General features: G+C 35.9%; 1 long non-coding RNA gene across 1 annotated transcript in view; it reads right to left on the bottom strand.

Moving 5' to 3' along the window:
* Nucleotides 1-5,574: 5,574 nt before the first annotated feature.
* LOC125755327 (uncharacterized) overlaps nt 5,575-22,199 on the bottom strand; it is a 65,465-nt gene continuing 48,840 nt past the window's right edge. Inside the window, exon 3 of the long non-coding RNA XR_007411532.1 lies at nt 5,575-5,918. This is a non-coding gene — a long non-coding RNA (uncharacterized LOC125755327). The remainder of the gene's footprint in view (nt 5,919-22,199) is intronic.

The raw sequence follows: 22,199 nt of genomic DNA, 5'->3' as shown, positions 1-22,199 counted from the left end.
TTCCTTTCCGAGATTTTTCCTGAAACCCAAATGACCATGGAAACTAAATGGTCCACCTTATAGAGACATAACAGAATTTTCATTTTCATTTGTGGCCCAAATGAGGTCACTGAAACTCCATATTATTTCCTTCCCTTCTGGTACAAGACTCCCAAGGATGGCCTTCCTCTGCTTCATGGAAAAAGACACCTGATGGTCCTCCTCAGCTTCATAGAATATACAACACAATCCACCTATAAAAAAACTATACCTTTGACAAAAATTAATGAACAATATCTGAATACCATAATTGATCAGCCATGCTTTCTGCAAAGGATCCTGACCAAAAGGAGGAAATGTGAAAGAATTTCAGTCTAAAATGGAACCAGAGGATATAAAATGTAACATCATCTCACATGTGTGCTCTCAGGAAAACAAAATTTAAGAACTGAGAGACTGATTTCTCATAAATGTTGGATTATAGAAAACTGATAGTATTAGAATTTTCTTAAATAATAGGAAGATGGTCAAGGAGTTCATATCAACCCGGGAAATTTCTGCTTACGGCTGTTAGAGGCACGAATAAGAAATGATGCAGTTTGGGCTGGTCTCACAAAATAAGCTGAATTGAGCTTTGTATGACTGGACTGGTTCTGTCTGCTTGGGGAATTTTCAAAGCCGGTCGCAATTTTTTTTTTTTAACAGACTCTAACTAAACTCTCCCCTCTTAATACTCCCTGCCCATAAATGTACCCCGAACCCTTAACAGATTCATCCGTAGCTTGCTACAGTTTGCATGCCATGAATTGCAATTCCTCTCTTTCTGAATAAGCTCATATTTTTGACGATTTTGAACTTGCCTTATTTTACCCCTTTAGGTTGACAACATCATCCAACATTATTTTCAAGATCCATCCCTATCTGACTCCAAAATGTCTTCTGAGCCACATCTCTCACTAAGTCTATGTGTTATAACTCAGGCCACTGGCTGGTGACCATTGGACTAGCAAATTAGGGATCCAATTTAAGCAGGGAAGACCTTCACTTCCTGGTGAAGGAGTACAGCATGGAGGAAAGTTTTGACAGAGTGCCTGCAGCTCCAAAGATGGTAGCTGGTCAGGTTAGGCATCTATCTCCTCTTTTCTGGATTTGGTCTAGGTTGGAAAGGGGGCAAGTAGAATGCAGAAATCTTCCATTTAACTAAGAGGATCCTGATATGATCCGGAGGATAAGATCCAAGAATGTGCTTTATTACATATTATCTTAATTATGTTATGCCTTTCACTGAATTGAAAAAAAAAAAACAAGAAAGGCCCATCTTTGTTCTCTGAGGTTTCTCTTTATTGGTACACTGAAGACTTACAGCTACTGGCCTGCGTAGGGAATGGTTACAGGTTTAAAAGTAAATGTGTGCAAAGGGGAGATGCATTGGTCACAACTGAACAAACTCATCCTGTTCTTACCGGTAATGGAGAATTGCAATGATTTAGTCACTGGGATGAAACTTCCCTTTATTAACTAGGAAAAGTCCAATAAGCAAAAGGAAGAAACAATGGAGTAAAGCACTAAGTCCCTGGTCAGACTTAGTGCTTTACTCCTACCACTCTTTTCGTTTTTCACTAGGCTACAAACACATGAGATTTCAACACACTGAGCTTGTTCCCACCTCAGGGCCCTTAGACCTTGCTTATCTACCTCCTTGAAATGCTCAGATCTTAACACAATGATTCCTTCTCAATATTTGGTCTCTGCTGTATTGTCACCTTCCCTAAAGGCTTTTCCTCACCCCTCCAAAAATAGCATCCAACATACACCAAAACACACTCAATCACTTTCTATTTTCTGCCTAGCCCCTGTCATTATGTGACATCCATCCATTTTTACCTATCTGTCTATCTAATCATCTAACAATTATCTTTATCTATATAAAATACTGCCACTAGAATCTAAATTCCATGAAAGCAAGGACCTTTTGTGTCAGTTGCCTCTTATATCACTTGCATGTAGAACACTGTATCCTACACATAGTAGGTGGTCATGGATGAATAATAGTATTTAAAGGGATTTTAGGGAGAGTATTCATCTCTTACTCTTTGTTTCAATACATGCATTAATAACAAATGATTCTTATCTATTCCTCAAAATTAGACCAGTGAGACCTCTAGCTAAGATATTTTCATTCACTGTCTAATAAGATTCCGCCTAGAATGTAATAAATTTATATATAATTTTTAAAAGTTGCAACCATTCAGGCTCTTTCCCTGAATGTGATCAGCCCTTCCTCAAATTAATATGAGTTATTAAGATTTTAGTAACGTATGGTTTACCAAATATCTCAAAATCCTTTTTTCCTTTGTTAAATAAAATCTAAAGGAAATGACTAATTAGTCAATTTGAATGATTTCCAAATAACACCACCAGCCTGTGTTTGTCTATACTACCAAGGTGAATTATTCATTAGCATTTATGAGAAGTGCCTGAAGAACACTAGCAGTGGGAGTAAAACAACCTGGAATGGTTTTTAAATGACCTTCCAAGCAACTTGGATTAACACTGGCATTATTCTCCCTGTACAAATCGAGTTAAAATTTTCCATGTGTCAGGTCTCAGAAGAAGGCAGTGAAGGAGTGCTGTCTTCGAGAGGAAATGACCTTCTGCACCTCCTACAATTAGATTCTGCTGCTTTCTCTGTGTGGAGTGTCCGTGCGTGTCTGTGGGAGGAGAGAGAAGGAGAGACAGCAAGCAGGGAAGGAAGCAGCGAAGAGAAAGGAGAGTCAGAGAGGGAGAGGAGAGGAAGGGGAGAAGAAGACAGAGATGAGAGAGAACGAAATGGGAACAAACCAAAGGAGAGGCATGATGGAAGAAAGAGAAAAGGAAAACACGAACTCTAAGAAATAAAATGGAGCCAGCAGGGAGGGGGGGAGGGAGGAAACTGGTGATAGAAACGGCAGATTCAGAGGCAGGCTTTCCCCTGAGTTGGCACACCAGGTTTCCAGGCTCCCGGGAGTTCTCCTAGGTGTGCAGGGTCACCTGACTTAATACTGATTAAAAGTGTAAATTGCAACACAAAAAGAGAAAAAGTAATTGTCATGTTTCTTCTCTCCTGTGAGGTCACACTCCCTGGTTGTAGCTGAGCCTGCTGCTAGGCACACCCCTCTTGTTTAATAAAATTGTATTAACTTTATCCCTGCCCTTGATTTGTGGCTTTCTCACGTTGTGAGGAATAAATAATAAATGATTGTAAAGCACTTGTACATATGAAATGCCACATAAATGCTTAATAATAATCAGCTTAGGCCAGGAAGCCAGGGGGGTTGAATAGAAATCATTGCACACGGCCATTCTTGTTTATGTGGCTAAAATCGTCCTGTGTGCTGTCTCCACGTCAAATCATCCCGCAGATTTAATTTTCACCCATTCAAGAATCCACTTCTCTGCAAACTAAACAACCTTTGTTCCCCCATGCCTCCAGTAATGTTATTTACAATCATGGAATATAACTGCAACAACCCATCTTTGCCTTTTCATTTCAGCTTGGTTTTTGCAGCACCCCTTCCCTCCTTCCACATCCCCACAAGTGGTATTTTGCATCTTGGTTTCTTATCCCTTGGAAACGCCTATTCTATTCTGTTACCTTTGGAAAATATTCATTCCCCAGACTTGGATTTCATTGCATTTGCTTTTGGGGAATCCAACAGAGTGAAGTTGGTAGTTCCTTGCTGCCCTTCATTCATCTATTCCTTTTATCATGTATTCACTCAGCACTTACTGATGGAGTGTTGTGCTAGGCACTGCGGGTACAGCGGAAACCAAGACACAGAGTGTGTGCATCCTGTAAGGCAGACAGACAGATAATTCCAGCCTTGTTTGGAAGATGCTATGATCAGAGTAAGCACAGGCACCTAAGGGAAGTCAGCACGTAAGCAGCATGAAGTTGGAAGTTCTGGTAGGGACAGAGATGACTTTTTTTTTTTAATCCAAATGTCTTTAAAAGCCTTTCCACATGCTATTTAACATAGCTGAGACTCTCTTGGTGTGACCTGGCTGTGGACAGAAAGGAGTGGTTCAGATCCACAGAAAAAGCCCAGGGCTGGCCTCTCCTGGTTTGGAAGGAGGAACGGCATTCTTCATCACTATCTGCTTCAGTTTCTGAGGGCTGGGACCCAATCTTTGAAAGTTGGCAAGAGTTGGTCCTTTGCTAATACAATCACCTATTTTCAACCTGGAGTCTGTATTTTCAAAAGAAGATATTGTCTAAATTTGTATCTTACATTTAACAGCAAACAAAAAAAAAAACAAAACAAAAAAACAAAACAAAAAAACAAAACCATGCTTATTACAGAAAATGAAATGAAAATGAAGATAAGCAAAAATAAATTAACTGCAATCACAGCACCCAATGGGGACCATTTTTATCATTTAGTACATATCCTACCAGACTTTATCCATGTTTATATTATATAAAAATATGCCTTAAGGAACATATTCCTCAGTATCATAGTATTACATTTCTCATCAATGTGTATTACATTATACTATGTACACATACTTATTGGCTTATTGACTTTTTTCCACAAAATATCAAAAACATAGTTTCATATAAAAATGAAATCATTTCATCATGATTTCTAATGACTCCTCCATATTCTATTATGTATATGAATTATTTTAAAATTTTAGATACATGCATTGCTGAAACTGGAATTACTGGGTAGAAGCATGCCTGTGTTAAAGTTTTCGTTCCCTTGCCCAAATGCCCTCCAGAGAGGCTGAACTGGTTTGTGCTCTCATCTCCCATACATCAGACCCCTGCCCACACCACTTATCCTCCTTTATCCCCCCATACGCCCCTTAGCCAAAATGAAGTAGTCTCAAGGAAGATACGTTTGAAGCTCCACAATTTTAATTTTTCCTCTACTTTCCCATCCATTCCCTTGTGGCATGAGAATTAGTGGGCCTTGGGTTTTCAAACAGGTGGAGAAGGCTGTAGGGTGTATAATTGCTTTTGGTGAAACCATCAACGTCCACGTTTAGTTTTTCCTGCTCCACTTCCTCCAATTCAATTAGGCTGTTCTTACCAGGGGGAGAGTTTTCAAAGCATCAGATGAAGTGTTACCTCATGATTAATAATTCATGACAAGAAATGAAGATTGGGAAAGGTAATAATGCCCTCCAAGCTGTTTTTCTCCACCACTCCCTTGTTCTCATTCACATAAAATGCTGTGTCTCAATCGTTAAAGCAAACATACAAAGTTTCACTGCCCCATAAACCAAAGATCCAAAGCAGGGATTCACAAGCTTTTTGAAGTCCTAAGCCCCTTTGAGAATCTTGTGAAAGCCACAGACTCTCCTAACAGAAAAAAACAAAAAAGGGACGTGATAGCATGCACAGATACTGTGCTTCTAATTCCCCTGGGTCAGGCACCCCTGGAAGGTCATCCAAGGATTCCCTAGGTAATAATCTCTGGACAAACAAACAAACAAACAAAAAGAACAAGCCCAGAAGAAATCAAAGTAGAATGGACAAGAAGTTTCAGATGCATGGCCTCGACTTTCTGTGCCCAAATTTGCAATGAAACAAAGAAACGTCTTCAAGTATGATTTATTTAGTTATTTAGGTATTTTTGTGAGAGGACTAGTGAGTTAGCTGACAATTAGAAGAGTGGATTTTAGCAAATGAGTACATTATAGGGTAAATCAAATACGGGTGAGGGTGAGGGCATAGTTAATGTTGAGATCTATTTGCAAGACTACTATAGAGGCTGCAGTTTTTTCTTGCCAAATGCTATCAGCCATAAAATGTCCAAGGCAGTGGGTCACACCCACTGCTTCATGCTCTGCTACTTGGCATTCCTCTAAGTTCTTCCTCAATTGTCATATCTCCACAGGCCATAACAAGGGACAACAGTCAGCAGCAATTCAATTTCGACCTCCATCTGCTGGCAATAACAACATAAGGGGGAAATTAATGTACACTCACACACTTGTCATTATAATAGCCCAAATTTGTTTTTATAGAATGACTTTCTTCCAAGGAAGTCAAAAAACAATTTGTATTCGAATTTCCAAATAGCAACTCACCTGGTAGGTAGATAGCTAAAATCCTCTCCATTTTTGAAGGCACAGAGATGCTAAAAATTTATCAAAGGCCACCTAGCACTTTCATGGTGAAGTACGGTTATCAGAAAAGCTCACTGGAAACTATTTTGGTGTTTCTTAAAAATCTGATATCCAATATGCAAACCAGAGAGCAGGTTATATTAACAGTTAATCAATTATATAAACATACAGCAAAATATTTGTGTTCTACTAGCTAACATAGTATTTCTTCATCAATTTTTCTCCCTTAATTTGTTCTCCCTCCCTAAACCTAAAACCCATAATTTTTCATTTACCAGTTCTGTGATTTTGGACAAGTTACTTAATCTCCCTCTACCTCTACTTCTTCCTCTATAAAATATAAGTAATAATAGAAGCCAACTTGTAGATTTACTAGGAGGATTGCATGAAAAAAGAAGATTCCTCAATATAAGCAGGGTATCCATAAAAGCTGGAAACATAAATACCAAAATTTTATATATTTTTTAAAAGATTGATGAAAGATGAATGTGTTGAGCTGATACTGCTGAGTAGATGAAGGGCTGATCCTAATAATGAACAATAGAATCTTTTCATATGTACCACCCTAAAAGAGTTGCCATTCCTCAGAGCAGTTAGAAAACTGGTTTAAGGGATCCCTGGGTGGCGCAGCGGTTTGGCGCCTGCCTTTGGCCCAGGGCGCGATCCTGGAGACCCGGGATCGAATCCCACGTCGGGCTCCCGGTGCATGGATGGAGCCTGCTTCTCCCTCTGCCTGTGTCTCTGCCTCATTCTCTCTCTCTCTCTGTGACTATCACAAATAAATAAAAATTTAAAAAAAAAAAAAAAGAAAAAGAAAACTGGTTTAAAAATTCAAGGTGTAGAGGCACGTGTATGGCTCAGTAGTTGAGTGTCTGCCTTTGGCTCAGGTCGTGATCCCAGGGTCCTGGGATGGAGTCCTGCATCAGGCTCCCCACAGGGAGCTTGCTTCTCCCTCTGCCTATGTCTCTGCCTCTCTTTCTGTGTCTCTCATAAATAAATAAATAAATAAATAAATAAATAAATAAATAAATAAATAAATAAATAAAATATTTTTTAAAATATTCAAGGTATAGTCAGTCTGTTGGCAAACTCTTTTGTGGACTAGCACTCATTTCCAATAATATGAATGAAACAGTTATAGCCAGTGGTGTCGCTGATACAAACTGGCCAACTTGCCAAGCATCCAAGGGATTAGAGGTGCCTTGCAGAACTGTTCAAAAGATTCCAAACTATGTGCCTTTTAACTGTACAAGATGTAAGTTCTACAAAGCTTATCTGAGGATGATGAACAGCATGATGAAGGGCAATACGCTGAATATGCCAGAAAGCCTACTGAACAAATCATACATTATAATATCATTAACTATTTATTATGCATATTTGTCTATATTTCCAAGCTTTTGGTCACCTACAGTAAGCATTTATTAAATGTTTATTATTATTATTATTATTATTATTATTATCTATTATCTATTATCTAAGGGAAAAGATTTACAAATCTTTCATAATCCACTATGTCATCATTTTTTATACAATTACATTTTGGCACCAACAAGTAAGGGTAGAGGAATCACTAGCCGGAACTAATGATGCTCTTCTCTTCAGTTGTGGTCCTCTAATGCTCTCTTGCTACTAGCTTACCAACATGCCTCAATTCTTTAAGAAAATACAAGCAGTGAGCCTGCATATGTTTCTTGGTCCTTTCTTCCATAGAATCTATGTATTTTTTCTCTGCTTCCTGCTGTCAGGTTCTTTCAGATAAAGAGATATTAGTCCTTTTTTTTTAAGACTTTATTTATTTATTTGACAGAGAGAGAGAGAGAGAGAGCAGCACAAGCAAGGAGAGCGGAACGCAGACAGAGAGGGAGAGGCAGGCTCCCCACTGAGCAGAGAGCCTGACATGGGGCTCGACCATAGGACTCTGGGATCATAACCTTTGTTGAAGGCAGAGGCTTAATAGACTGAGCCAACCAGGTGGCCCAAGAGATATTAGTCCTAAAGCTGATTTGATTCATGAAAATATTGTATTCAGAAACCAAAAATAATTAAACAAAGAACAATACCTTCATATACACATAATACAACAGCAATTTATTTCTGATCACTTGTGCTGTGCTTTCTGGAGAAGATTTAATAACAGATTTCTGATAAGCAATTCCATAAAAGAAATTATGAGCAAATTATATATGGAGAAATTTTGAGAAACCTTTGTTTATGCTCATCACCAATAAAGATTAGAGAATTTCCCAAACAGGAGATATTCATGTGTTGTATAATTTAAATACTATGTAGCATGATGTCATGTCAAATGGACCTGTTTCATCAGGTACCTCACACTGATCTTAATTCTCTAGCTTAGGGTACTCAGTGTGATGTAGTCTGGCCAAATGGAGAAATTCAAGAAATGTCTGTTGTTAAAACACCGATGAACCTCAATGTCAAGAGGTGTGATCAAGTGTAAGGAGCCAAGTGTCACGAGAACATCAACAGACATAGAACAAAGGCTTCCTATAGGATTTCTTAAAGGAAAGCCAAGTTTGAATAAACTAAAATACTTCATTAAACTGCCATTTGCTACATATATCTGAATTTCTGTCTCCTGTAAGAAACTGAAGATTTGAGACTGGAGAGAGAACAGATATGTATAATCATTGAAATCATGTACTTCCTATGAATATGAGACTTTGGAGGAATCAGAGGGCATGGACGTCAAATAATGGACAAAATGAAGACATTAGGACTAAAGATGTTTAAAATAGATTAGTAACTGGTTGAATATCACCAAAAAATGTTATAAATGGATTCAATCAGGAAGGGGCATTCTAATAACTGTCCACAGATACTATTCTTAGCCCTAAATAGTTTATAATTTTATTAACAACTTGATTAAGGAAATAGAAGGTAGGATTTTTAAATTTAAAATAACATGAAACCAACAGAGAGAGAGAGAATATTTTTGAAGACAGGAGTTCAATATGGAGAAAAGATGGGCTGAAATTTTTATCTAAAAAAAGAAGAGTTGGGATGCCGTGTGGCTCAGCAGTTAAGCCTCTGCCTTCGGCTCAGTACATGATCCTGGAGTCCCAGGATGGAGTCCCATGTCAGGTCCCTGCATGGAGCCTGCTTCTCCCTCTGCCTATGTTTCTGCCTCTCTCTCTCTCTCTCTTTCTCTCTCTCTGTGTGTCTCTCTCATGAATAAATAAAATATTTTTAAAAAATAAAATTAAAATTAAAAAAATTAAAAAAGAAAAGTACAAAAATTTGCAGTATGAGATTCCCAGCTTGAAAGGGAAGGCAAATTAAAGGAATTACTACCAAAGAGTGGATACGGATTAAGGAGACTATAAAGGATTATTAAATCCGCCCTTCCCCCAAAGGTAAGTGCTCAAATATTCCCTCTACAACCTGAAGGTATGGAGGAGTTGATTATGAAGCCACTGATGTACAAGGATAGATCAAGAGAGCCATTTAAATGAGAGAAGCCATGAAAGAAGAAACAAGGAAATAAACACCTTGACCTCACTTTTCTTCCTGCACCTAATAGTCTCCCAGCAGTGTTCCCCATCTACCAAACTCAACTGAAAATCAGAGAACAAGTAACTCATTGGCGTTGGGATACTTAAGATAGAACCTAGAAATCTATACTTATTCAAAATATGGTTAGTAATTTGAATACATCCCAAGAACTGCTAATGTCCAGTGAAAACAACTTCAAAACCAGACAACTTTTTATGTGAAGGGATATTAAATATTTTAGGCTTTCTGGGGTATACAGTCTCTATACAACTACTCAACTTTGTCTTTGTAGTATTAAAGCAGCTTAAACAAATGGGTTTGGCTAGACAGGGCCCTCAGCAGGCTAGATTTGGCCAACACACTGTAGTTTGCTGATTCCTGATCTACTCTGTGAACACCAAATAATCTATGGGGTATTATTAAAGCCCTTGCTTTAAAAAAATAGCATTTCTGAATAACCCTCTGATGTTTGAATGTTTAAACATATACTTCTTCTAAAACTTAAATTAAAACCTTTTAAAATATACTGATAACATGATCAATAGAACTTATAAGCCCTGATAAATCATTTTGCACCCTCAATCACATCAGCAGTAAAATTTTACAAAAGTCTCCAAAAAACAGCTCATATCTCATTAGAACTTTTATTTATATTTACTTTTCATTACATTTGTTTTATATTTCTGTTTTTAAGTAATTTATAATGTACTTAAAAATCAGTACTGTAGTACATGTAAATATTTATGATTTAAAGAAATTATTCAGTTTATTAGAAAGCAATATTGGCAAAGTAAAGACCTTCAAAAATCCACTCTTCCATAAAAGCATTGAGAACACGGGTAAATAATTGTCAAGTCATCGTTTTAAGGGCTCCTGAAATTAACCAAAGGATTGGTTATTCAAGAGAGTTTATTCAAATAGTTGAATTAGTTGAGTGAGAATATTAAACTTTGTGGCATTTTAAGTTGCCCTTCTCCCATCCCATTTCTTCCATCACCACTTTGGAATGATAGTAACTGTGAAAAAGTAGTCTAGAAGACACAGGAATGAGTAGAATGGGTTTGGAATTCCCCTAAAAATCTATCCCCAGAGAATTGTCATTATCTGACCTATCTTGGAACTTCCTGGAAAAATCCCATTCTAATGTTTTGTCATTATTTCAACTGATTCAGAGCTCACTGGACAAGGAAGCACATTTGCCAAAAAAGGTCAGAGGCAGTGGCTTAATATCATAGCTATTGAGGGTATTATTGCCAGTTGGAGTAATTAAATGGCACAAAAAATTAAAGGAAAATAAGGATAATTAGATCTCCAAAGGGGTTTTTAAAAGATCTAACACATTTCTGGGGATCTAGAAGGCTAACTGCATGTGCAGAGTGGTGCATATACCACAAAAAGACTTGAAAAGGCTCTACTCTCTATCCATAGCTGACCATGAGACTCTGTGCATGCAAGAAGTAAAGACGACTAAGGCACAACTGTAAACTACTAAAGCATTGAAAGCCTACTCCAACCCTCACATTACATCCTTCAGCAAAGAGTGAGAGATTTATTGGTTTAAAACCTTTAAGGAAATCTCTGTCCCATCATTGTCTGACCACTAAGATTATTAAGCAGAGATGAAACTTTAGTGGCTGCACGAAAAAAAAAACAAAAACCATAGAATACAGATATTATACAATTTTTCCAGGAAAGTAATTGAACACATAAACAGCAACAACAATATCAAAGTGGGGGTGGGGAGGAAGAAGAGATCTTTTCCTAGAGTTACTGTGCTATATTATTTAAAATGTCCAAGCTTCAACAAAACAATTACAAGACACAAGAAGAAACAGAAAATTATCTAATACATAATAAATAGACAATAGAAACTGTTTCTGAGAGCCCAGATGTTGTACTTATAAGACAAAAATTTAAAATTAGATATCATACATATGTTCAAATAATAAAATAAAATTACACTTAAAAAATTAAAGGGAAGTATAATGATGCCACACCAAATAGAAAATATGAATAAAGGATTAAAATTATAAAATGAAGCCAAATAAAAATACTGGAGATGAAAAAGATGATACATTCGTTAAAGGAGAATAATATAAGAGCTGATAGAAGAAACATAAGCAAACTTGAAGAAAGGTCAGTTAAAATTATCCAGTCTGATGAATAGAGAGAAAAAAAATAAGGAAAAATGACCAGAGATTCAGAGACTGTGGGATACCAACAAATATACAAAATATGTATAATGGGAGTCCCAGAAGATGAAAAATAGAGAAAGATGCAGAAAGAATATTTGAAAAATGGTTGAAGATTCCCAAATTTGATGAACAATATTAACTTACACAGCCAAGAATCTCAAAACACTCATAGGATAAACTAAAAGAGATCCACACTTAGACACATCATAGTCAAACTGTCAAAATACAATACAAAATCCAACTAAAAGAGATCCACACTTAGACACATCATAGTCAAACTGTCAAAATACAAAATACAAAATACGAGACTCTTGAGAAAAATAAGAGAAAGAGAAATAAATAAATCATCACATATAAAAAGTCTTTAATAAGAGGTACAACTGACATGCCAGAAAACAAGAAGGGCAGAAGGCTATGGGCTAATGTACTCAAAGTGCTGAAAGAAAAAGACTATAGGGATCCCTGGGTGGCGCAGCAGTTTGGTGCCTGCCTTTGGCCCAGGGCATGATCCTGGAGACCCGGGATCGAATCCCACGTCAGGCTCCCGGTGCATGGAGCCCGCTTCTCCCTCTGCCTGTGTCTCTGCCTCTCTCTTTCTCTGTATGACTATCGTAGATAAATTAAAAAAAAAATTTTTTTTAAAAAGAAAGAAAAAGACTATAAATCAAGAATTCTATATACAGCAAAATGATAATTCAAAAAAGGGCAATTCTAGAGTTAAAAATACCAGATTTATAAATATTTAATTTACAAAATATATGAGTTTAATGGGAGGATGGAGAAGACAGAGAAAATATTTAATAAACTTGAGGAGAGATCAAAAGTAATTATCTAACTTATGGAAAATAATAAATATTTAAAAATAAATCAAAAGAGCTCTACTGGCTTATGAAATAATATCAAAAGATCCATTTGTGTAATTGGGAGTCTCAAAAGAAAAAAGAAAGAATAGAACAAAACATATTTTGAAGAAATAATGGCTGATTTTTCCCCCAAAATATGGTGAAAGACATAAATTTAAAGATTTAAGGATCTCCACAATTTCCAAGCTAGGAAAATATATGAAGAGAACCATACCTAGGTATATCAAGATAAAACTGCATAAAACCAAAGAAAAATTTCAAAAGAAATAAAAGAAAAAGGAGTTATTACATAAAGAGAGAAAAATAAATCATTACATAGTTTACTTTTCAGAAACTGTGGATCCCAGAAGACAGTGGGAAAAAAATATTAAGGTGATGAACAAAATGTCAAATAAAAACTGTCAAACAATAATTCTATATCCAGTAACAATGTCCTTCTAGAATTTGGGGAACATACATTTTCAGACACAAACAGTATAAGAGAATTTGTTGCTAATAGACATAAATTAGAAGACTTGCCAAAAGAAGTTCTGAGGCTGAAGAAAAATTATACCAATTGGAAATTCAGATCCTTAGGAAGAATGAAGAGTACTGAAATGGGAAATATAAATTAAAGATAAATGACTATTCTCTTTTCCTTTAAGTGCCTTTAAGTTTCATATGAGTATTTAAAGTAAAAATTAGGGATCCCTGGGTGGCTCAGCAGTTTAGCACCTGCCTTTGGCCCAGGGCACGATCCTGGAGTCCCTGAATCGAGTCCTGTGTCGGGCTCCCAGCATGGAGCCTGCTTCTCCCTCTGCCTGTGTCTCTGCCTCTCTCTTTCTATGTCTATCATGAATAAATAAATAAAATCTTTAAAAATTTTTTAAAAATTAAAAAAAAATAAAGTAAAAATTATAGGGGCACCTGACTGGCTTAAGTGTCTAACTCTTGGTTTCAGCAGCTCATGATTTCATGGGTCATGAGATCAAGCCCTGCATTGGGCTCTGCACTTAGAGGGGGGTCTGCTTGAAGAGTCTTTCTCTCTGTCCCACCTTCCACTTGAACACACTCCCTCCCTCCTCTCTTTTTCTAAAATAAATAAATAAAACTTGAAAAAAAATAAAATGAAGTAAAACTTATAATACTGTCTCATAGGGTTTGTAATGAGTATAGGAAAAAAACATATCCATGACAGCATAAATTGAGGGACATTATATGGATTTACATAGTTGCAAGATTCTGCATTTTTTGTGAAATGACACAATGTTAACTCTAAGTTCACTATAAGAAGTTAGAGATGTACGTTTTAATCCCTAGAGCAACTACTAAAAAAATGCAGAGTGGTATATTTTTAAAAAACAAAATAAGGTAGAATTGGAAAATATTCAAAAGCCCAAAAGAGGATGGAAATGTAGAAACAGAAAAACAAAACACAAGAGGAGATAAATAGAAAACACATTATAAAATGTGTATATATTATCTTCAAGAAATTCACTTTAAATATAAAAAGACAGATAGATTGAAAGTAAATAAATGGAAAAGATACACCATATAAACAGTAAGCATAAGAAGACTGGAACAATTAAACTAACATTAGGTAAAATACTGCTAAAGTACTTAGGAAGAAAGGGAAATCTATAATTTTTAAAAGATGAGTTTATGAATAGTCAAAGGGATGACAAATGATTATATATGTGATAAAACAAGTAGAGTAAAATATGATTTTCAAATATACAGCAAATTTAAATATTTCAATCTTACTTTATATTTGTTATTTTTCATAAGAAAGTGATAGAAAATATTTTGGAACTCCAAACTATTAAGCTATGGGAAATTTCTCACATAAAGGTTTGAAGAACCAGTAAGAAATAGAATCTTAATATAATTATGAAACTAGTGGAAAAAGAAATTATATTCAGTGTATTTCCACAACTAAAGTCCACTATGAAATGAGAAACCAGTATTTTGGTTCTGGAAGAAATGTTTCTAAACTTCTAATGGGTCAGGACTAAGAACTGATTCTATTCAGAGTCCCCTTAATTTTTCTCACTAACTTCTTTCTCACTGAGCCACAAATCCAGGGTGTGCCTTCTGTGCCAGCATCACAAACTTCCTTATGCAAATGTCCATTTTTAGTTTTTGGTATTTTGTTTTGTTTTGTTTTTTCTTTTTTAGAGAAAAACAGTATGTGTGGGGAGAGCAGCAGATGGGGGAGAGAGAGAATCTCAAGCAGGCTCCACATTCAATAGGGAGCCCAATGTGGGGCTCTATCTCACATCCCTGAGATCATGACCTGGCTATCCTCAAACTGACAGACAAAATAGAAATCTTTTTGTTCAAAATTAAGTAAACATAAAATGTCAACAGGTAAGCCATGAAAAAGAAATATGCAGTACAGAAGTGTAAATTCTTCCCATAATTAGATTGAGACCATCACAGAAAATGAAAATTTTTTTAATTTTTTGCTTTTATTGTTACTATAAGAGCGTATTGCTCTGAGTATTATCATCTTAACATTCTTTTGCAGCTGTAACAAAATAAATTTAAATAGTTTTTGAGTGGATGGATGAATGCATGAACGAAATTCTCTTATTTAAAAAGGTGACTTTAATATGGTATGAGAATGAACATTAGAAATTAAATAACCATTTGAATCTAGAAGTCATTAATTGATACTGCAGAAAATAAGATAAATAACTCAAAGGGCATTCTTAAAAACTGCAAAATAAAGAAAAAATGAACAGAAATTTAAAATTAAAGAGAGGATATAATGGATTAGAGTTTCTAGAGTTTATAAAAGACATTAGAGTTAAAAAAAAAAAGTGGCATTAAAGGTAGGTCAATGAGAGGGGTTTTATGCTTAGAAATATCCTAGTAAGATATTTAAATTTAGTAGGTGCATCCTCAGCATTTATATTACATTATATTAAATATATTTATATATTTTATATTTTATATTGCTTTCTTTCACTTTATTAGAACTTAAGCTCCAGGAATGCTGGAATTTTTAATTTTTTTTATTTACTGCTATATCCCCCCACCACCCAAAATCCTGTCTGGTGGATAGGATAAATATAAATATAAATATACAATATACAATATACAATATTTATTTATGGAATGAATGATCTAATTTTTAATTAATTAAAAAAAAATCCAACCTAGGATTGAGACATAATGGTGGTAGTGTGTGGATCAGGAGGGAGACAAGTGTATATTCAACAAAGCAATTAAAACCAAGCTGGTCTCAGGCTCTTCTTTGCAACAAACACTATGATTTGTTTTCAAAAAGCATTATAGCTTAGAAAACGTTTTATGATCCTAAGATTGCACTAATAAGCCACCTTTTATATACAAAGGTAACAGAAACAAATCTCAAGATTTTGCAATGTCTAAGAAATTATAGCTCATAAAAATTGTTTAAAGGAGTCCTTTTGATAACTTAAACATTTTCTCAAAACTAGAGCTTAGGAAAGAAAACAAGGCAGTTAAAAAAAAATAAAACCTTACTGGTAATTTAAAAATCAACCAAAGTCATAGAATTATGTGAATCAGAGGATAACCACCATGGAGAAAAAGAGGTGAGGCTAAGAAATCAAAATTGTATTGAAACTCACTAGGTGAAATATTAAATGTGACAGTAGCGTTGAATAAGGAATATAAGACATATATATATTTATAGATAGATGGAGTGTGTGTTATTGCTTTTAGTTACAGAATACTCAAGACTTTTGTAAGTGGAGAAAGAGTAGCAAGGAGGTGGAAGGGAGAAAACAGCAGTTTTCTGAAGCCCGTTAGCAGCTCTCTTGCTACCCATAAGAAAGGTATCTGGCAACCTGGAAAGGTTCTATTGGGTCCCATTTTCTCTATACTATTCCAAACCTACCAATGCCTTTTGTTTTTTACCTAATGTCTAATTAGGCATTTCTTCTTTTCGCCCAGATGCCTCAAATTGGTGTGTAGCTAGATATTGATTATGAATTGCCCTGTAACTTATCTTGGGTTTCCTGGAAAGCCACATCTGAAACAATGAGCTATGTGTAGGTAGTTTATTTATGAGGTAATCTCAGAGAGTAGAATGAGAGATGAGGGAGAAAAAAATAAAAACAGGAAAAAAAGCAATATAAGGATGCAATGTTTGCTCCCGCCCACTTCCCCACCCCCTATCCCCCCCAGCCTATGAAGGACAGATGGAGCTCAGTTCTGAACAGAACTTCCAGAGGAGCATAGAAAATAACTCACAGTAGCATTACAGAAGATAGACCAGAATTATCTATATATCAGCCCTGTTTGCTATTGCTCAGGAGTTGCCCTTAGGGGCATTAATTAACTCCTTGACATCTCTTGGTTTCACAGGCTGGTTGCTCCTACGAGCTTCTGTAAAATGAGAGAAGCTGAGGCAGAAAGTGGAAGACATGGAAATGCCAGGTCTTCATTTGAGCAAGTTATTGTCAGCCTGGGGTGGGTGGAAGGCTCAAGGAACTGTCCATCACAACCATGGTTGCAATCAGAGGTAAGACCAAGGAGATGTTATTCAGGATGTAGAGGAACCTGCTATTCCTTTGATAGATCATTCAAGATCCACAAGCTCTGCAGCCCATGATTAATTCTCTTCCACCCTTCTACCTAGTCCAAGTGACTAGGGCCTCCTTTGGAAAGAGTGATTTATGTTTCTGCTTATGTAAAAGGACAGTTTACACAAAGCAAAGCAATTATTGATGAGGGCAATAAGAGTATGAAGGATCAATAAATTCGTGGGTGTGTGTGATTTGCATCCTTTGTACACCACAGGCAAAATTTTTTTAAAAGATACTAGTTCTTTTTAAGAATATATAGGAATTCATATGCTAAAGCTCAGAACAATCCCATTATTAAAGAAAATAGAAATTATAGGAAGAAATCTTATTATAATACAAGAGAAGTAGGAATTTTCATGTAGTTTAAAGTGTCACTTCTGTTTTATGCTGTAACTTGCATCTTCTGGAGTTCACTGACTCAATGTATGCTGGCATATTGCTTTGCCAATCATTTGCCTATGTGCCCACAGCCCCTCTTCCCACCCTTCTGTGATTTACTATGTATTAAAGAAGCCTAAAAGTCCATAAGCTACATTTCTCAGCCTTCTTGCCATCTGTCTTCCTGATGAGCTCTACTAATAGAAGATACTAGTAGGAGATAAAGCAGCAGGAAAGGCAAGTTTCTTCCTGGTTCCAACACTGGCAGTTGTTGGCAATTGCCATCAGTAGGTACAGTAACAGCAGGGTTGGGTTCATTCTAGATTCAAGCAGACTGGGTACAGGTAGCCTCTTTTCCTTGTTTTCAGCCTTGGTCCAGATAGCACTCCTTTGACAACACTCCTTTGGCCAAGTGCAACAGCTTCTCCAACAGACAGCAGGAGGGACAGGCTCATTGACTCCAGCTTTCAATCTCTCAGGCTCATCCCTTTTATATCTTTGTTCCTCTAACCTGCTTTCCTTCTCCTGCTTGCTATTTATTCCAGCCCTTCCAATACTCATCAACAGTTCTTTATATAAAATTCTGTTGGGGATCCCTGGGTGGCGCAGCGGTTTGGCGCCTGCCTTTGGCCCAGGGCGCGATCCTGGAGACCCGGGATCGAATCCCACGTCGGGCTCCCGGTGCATGGAGCCTGCTTCTCCCTCTGCCTATGTCTCTGCCTCTCTCTCTCTCTCTCTCTGTGACTATCATAAATAAATAAAATTAAAAAAAAATTCTGTTGGATGTATTTATAGTGAATTTTTGTTTTTCCAAATGGATCCTCATTAATACATATATCTTTGACTAGTTCATAGCTTGAATAGGTTTTTTTTTTCTTTTTTTTTTTGCCCTAGAACACTAGATATTATCCCAGAATATTTTGTCATTTTGTTTAATGGAAGCAAAAACCTGGGATTAGCATGACTCACTACACTGCATGTATTGTTTATTTTGTTTGCATTTTGGCAGCGTGTAGTCTAAGATCTCCCCTAGCCACTCCCCTTGTGTTCCTGCTCTCCTTTCACTGGTGTCAGACCTGCTTCTCAGTCTGAAGACTCTCACGGCCTTCTCCAGCAAGGCCCTCCACTTCATCTTTATAGGTACACAGGAAATAGCCCTAATAATTCTCTTGCACTTGTAATTCTAGTTGCCGTTGCTTATCTAAGGACCTTACCCCATGCAGTAGGAAATGAAGTTTAGATAGATAACTCCAGTGGCTGATTGGAAACTGAATTCAACAGAAACACACTGGGGCCAGGGAGATCAATAAGAAGACTTTTCTTAAAAATGTGTTCTAAATAGTCATTTACTAAATTTAGAAATTGTTCGTAAGGCTTTTATTTTCAGAATTTAAAAAGCAAATTTATTTTAAAAAATAGGGATATGGACATAACTAGTGCATGTTCAGAATAGAGCAATCAGGATAATGAAGTGATGAAAGCACATTATGAGCAAGTGAATAGAATGAAGAAAATACTGAGAAGGACCTTAGTAGTTAAAGAGCTGGTATACAAAATGGGGACTTGGCTTCATTGTACTAGGGTCAATAAATATTAAGCCACAAAGAGACAAATATCAACTTGCTTAAAAGATAAGCTTTTACAATATATTTACAGAGCAAAGAGCTCTTTTGTGGGATATTCAAATGAGGACTTGACCACCTGGTAAGGATGGGAGGAGCACTTGGTGGATAGCTGGAGTCTAAAACTTTTGAGATTGCTCTAATGGTGAGTTAGTTGAATCTATAACAACTTCAATAGAACAGAATAATGCACTCTCCAGTCTCCTACTTTTTTTTTCTTTTCTTAAAATCATTCTAACATGCATGGTGCTGTCAACAGGACATGCCTGCAAGAAAGCACACTCGATGAATACGCCTGTTTACTGTGTCTCTGTGAGGGTATAAATCCACACCTCAGTGGAGAAGAACATATGGAGCCCAAAGAAAGGAAGAAAATATATTTGTTTAAAAACAACTAATTAAAACTGGTGATTGGACCAGAAATATCTCCCACCTTTATACTAAAACATTTCAAATTAGTTCTAATTGATATAAAGTAGAAAACTTAAAAACAGTCTTATTTCTCTAGGAGTTGCTTTTGTTGTTGTTGCTATGAAAATGATGAGTTAGAAGAAAGTCGTACAGAACATATTGGCATAAGTTTTATTAACGCATCTTTAAAGTTCAGTACACATGTCTTGTGCCTGATTTATAGGTCTCCTTTTATATTTCTCAAAACTGCTTGAAGCAAAAGGTAAATAAGAATTAATCCATATTCAGGTTCCTTTAAAGAAGACATAAATGTAGCCTAATTAGTCAACGAGTTCATATTTATTAAAAGCCCAGTGTGTGGTGACATTGTGGATAAGCATTTGATAGCTTATCTCGGGTGATGGGTCACCTTCTATAGTTAACCTAACCTAGAAAATTCAGTTATATTTAACTTTTTTCTCTCCTTTTCAACATAATTAATCTGACTCTAACATGTTAATTCTATTTCCTAAATAGATTCCCGAACTCATCTGCTCTCCAGCCCCACATCTACTTTCCCAATTCAATGTTTATTACTTCCTTTCTGCATTATTAAAGTAGCTTTCTATCTGGATATCCTGTCCTTCAACTATTACCTTGCCAGTCAACTATCCACATTATTACCAAAATTATTAATTATCTCACTATTGCATTTGAAAGCTTTCAATGGCTTCCCAGTGTCTCACAATGAAAGTAAATTTTCACAAAGCCCACTTGCAAAATGAGGGTTTGGACTAAATAATTTCTCAGTCCCTCCATCTCTGATATGCTATGAATTTATGCTTTTCAGTAAATGCTGACTAAATGATGAGCAATTCCTAGACAACACTGTACTTAAATAAACATGTCTATAGCCATGTGGTAATTTTCCCAAATTACTGAACTGCTTTTGATATCTGTGCTTGTTATCTATTTATGCATATACTATGTATACAAAGAAAAAATAGCAGGTGAATTTAAAAGAATGTTCAACATCACTGAAATTATATTAGAAATGGATTGCTTTTAATAATTACCTCTGATTTTAAAATCTTCATGCTTCATTTTACAAACTTAGAATACTGATAGTAAAAATTACCAATAATACCACCATTCAGAGATAATCAATGCTGATTTTTCAGATGATTTTTTTCCATCTCCTTTTTCTTAATGCACAAATAAATTCTTTAAAAATAAAAATTCTATGGTATATAATGTGTGTTACTTATGTAGTATGACTATTATCCTATGACATTAAACATTTTTTTTTGAAGATGTGCTTTTAGGATATGTACAATTTATTTAGCCATTATCTTATTGCTGTTCATTTTAAATATTAATTAATTTTTAACTATAGCCCGAATTCTCTCATGTAGTGATAAATTCTTCCAAAAGTATACTAATAATATAAGGAAATGTTTATCTCACCAACATCTTGCCAGCACTGTACATTATTATCTTTTTAAGAGATTTTTTAAGATATTATTTTTGGCATTTTGAAAGTAGGTTTAAAAAAAAGAAAAGAAAAGAAAGTAGGTTTAATTTTCATTACTTGGGTAATTGGACATTTTTTCTTATGGATACTTGTCATTTGTTTTGCTTCTATTATAAATTGTCTATTCATGTACTTGGCCCATTTTTCCATAAGGGTATGAAATATTTGCCAGCAGGTTTCAACACACATGGGGAAAAAGATATATTCATGGAATGTGCCTTTGAACCTGCATTCAAAAGAACTCAGACAGAGGTTAGTGGTGAATAAAGCAATTGCTTTTGCTTAATGACACAGGTGGGGAAAGAGTTTGTAGAACATGTTTTTCTTGAAAATAAGATATCTGTGGCTCACAATGTACGTGTACATACAAATCAGCTTCAAAAGTGCTTTCATAGAGGAGCTGCTGGAAACGTAGTATAAATATCTGCCTTTTGTATCACAACATTTCTTTAGAAGGGCATATATAATAGTTCTTTCAGACCTAAATTTAGGAGCTGATAAGTAAAATATCAGAGAAGCTAGAAACTTCAGAGTCATCCTTGACATGTCCCCTATCTAATTGCTAACCAATTCCTGTTCATTTTTCCTGAGTGTCAATCCAATAGAGCTTGCTGAATCTATCCCCTTTGCCACTGTCTTACTTAACTCAAGCCTTGTCATATCTCACCAGGATGGTTGCAGCACCTTCTAAGTGTCTAAAGTCTGTCTAAAATTGCTCTCAATTAGTATCTAGTCTTGGAGTTCTATCAAAGTTAAATCAATAGTTAAGTACAGTTTTTTCTTCTTAAAGTATTGAAAGCACATCAGGAAAAAATGTATATGATTTTTAAAAAGCAGAAAGAAAATTGTATTATCCTATCCTATGCAACCCTCAGAGATAAAAACTAAAATTTCTGACTTCCAGGGAAGATGGCAGAGTAAGAAGATCCTAAGCTCACCTCCTCCCAGACACAACAAGATAGCATCTACACCAGTGTAAATAACCCAAAAAACGACTGAAGACTTGAAGAACAGATTCTTCACGGCTAAATGTAGAGAAGTGG

Source organism: Canis lupus, chromosome 6, assembly GCF_003254725.2.
Source record: "Canis lupus dingo isolate Sandy chromosome 6, ASM325472v2, whole genome shotgun sequence".
NCBI classification, from domain to species: domain Eukaryota; kingdom Metazoa; phylum Chordata; class Mammalia; order Carnivora; family Canidae; genus Canis; species Canis lupus.
Note: the sequence above shows the minus strand (reverse complement) of the source record. Positions and strands in the feature narration are given on the sequence as shown.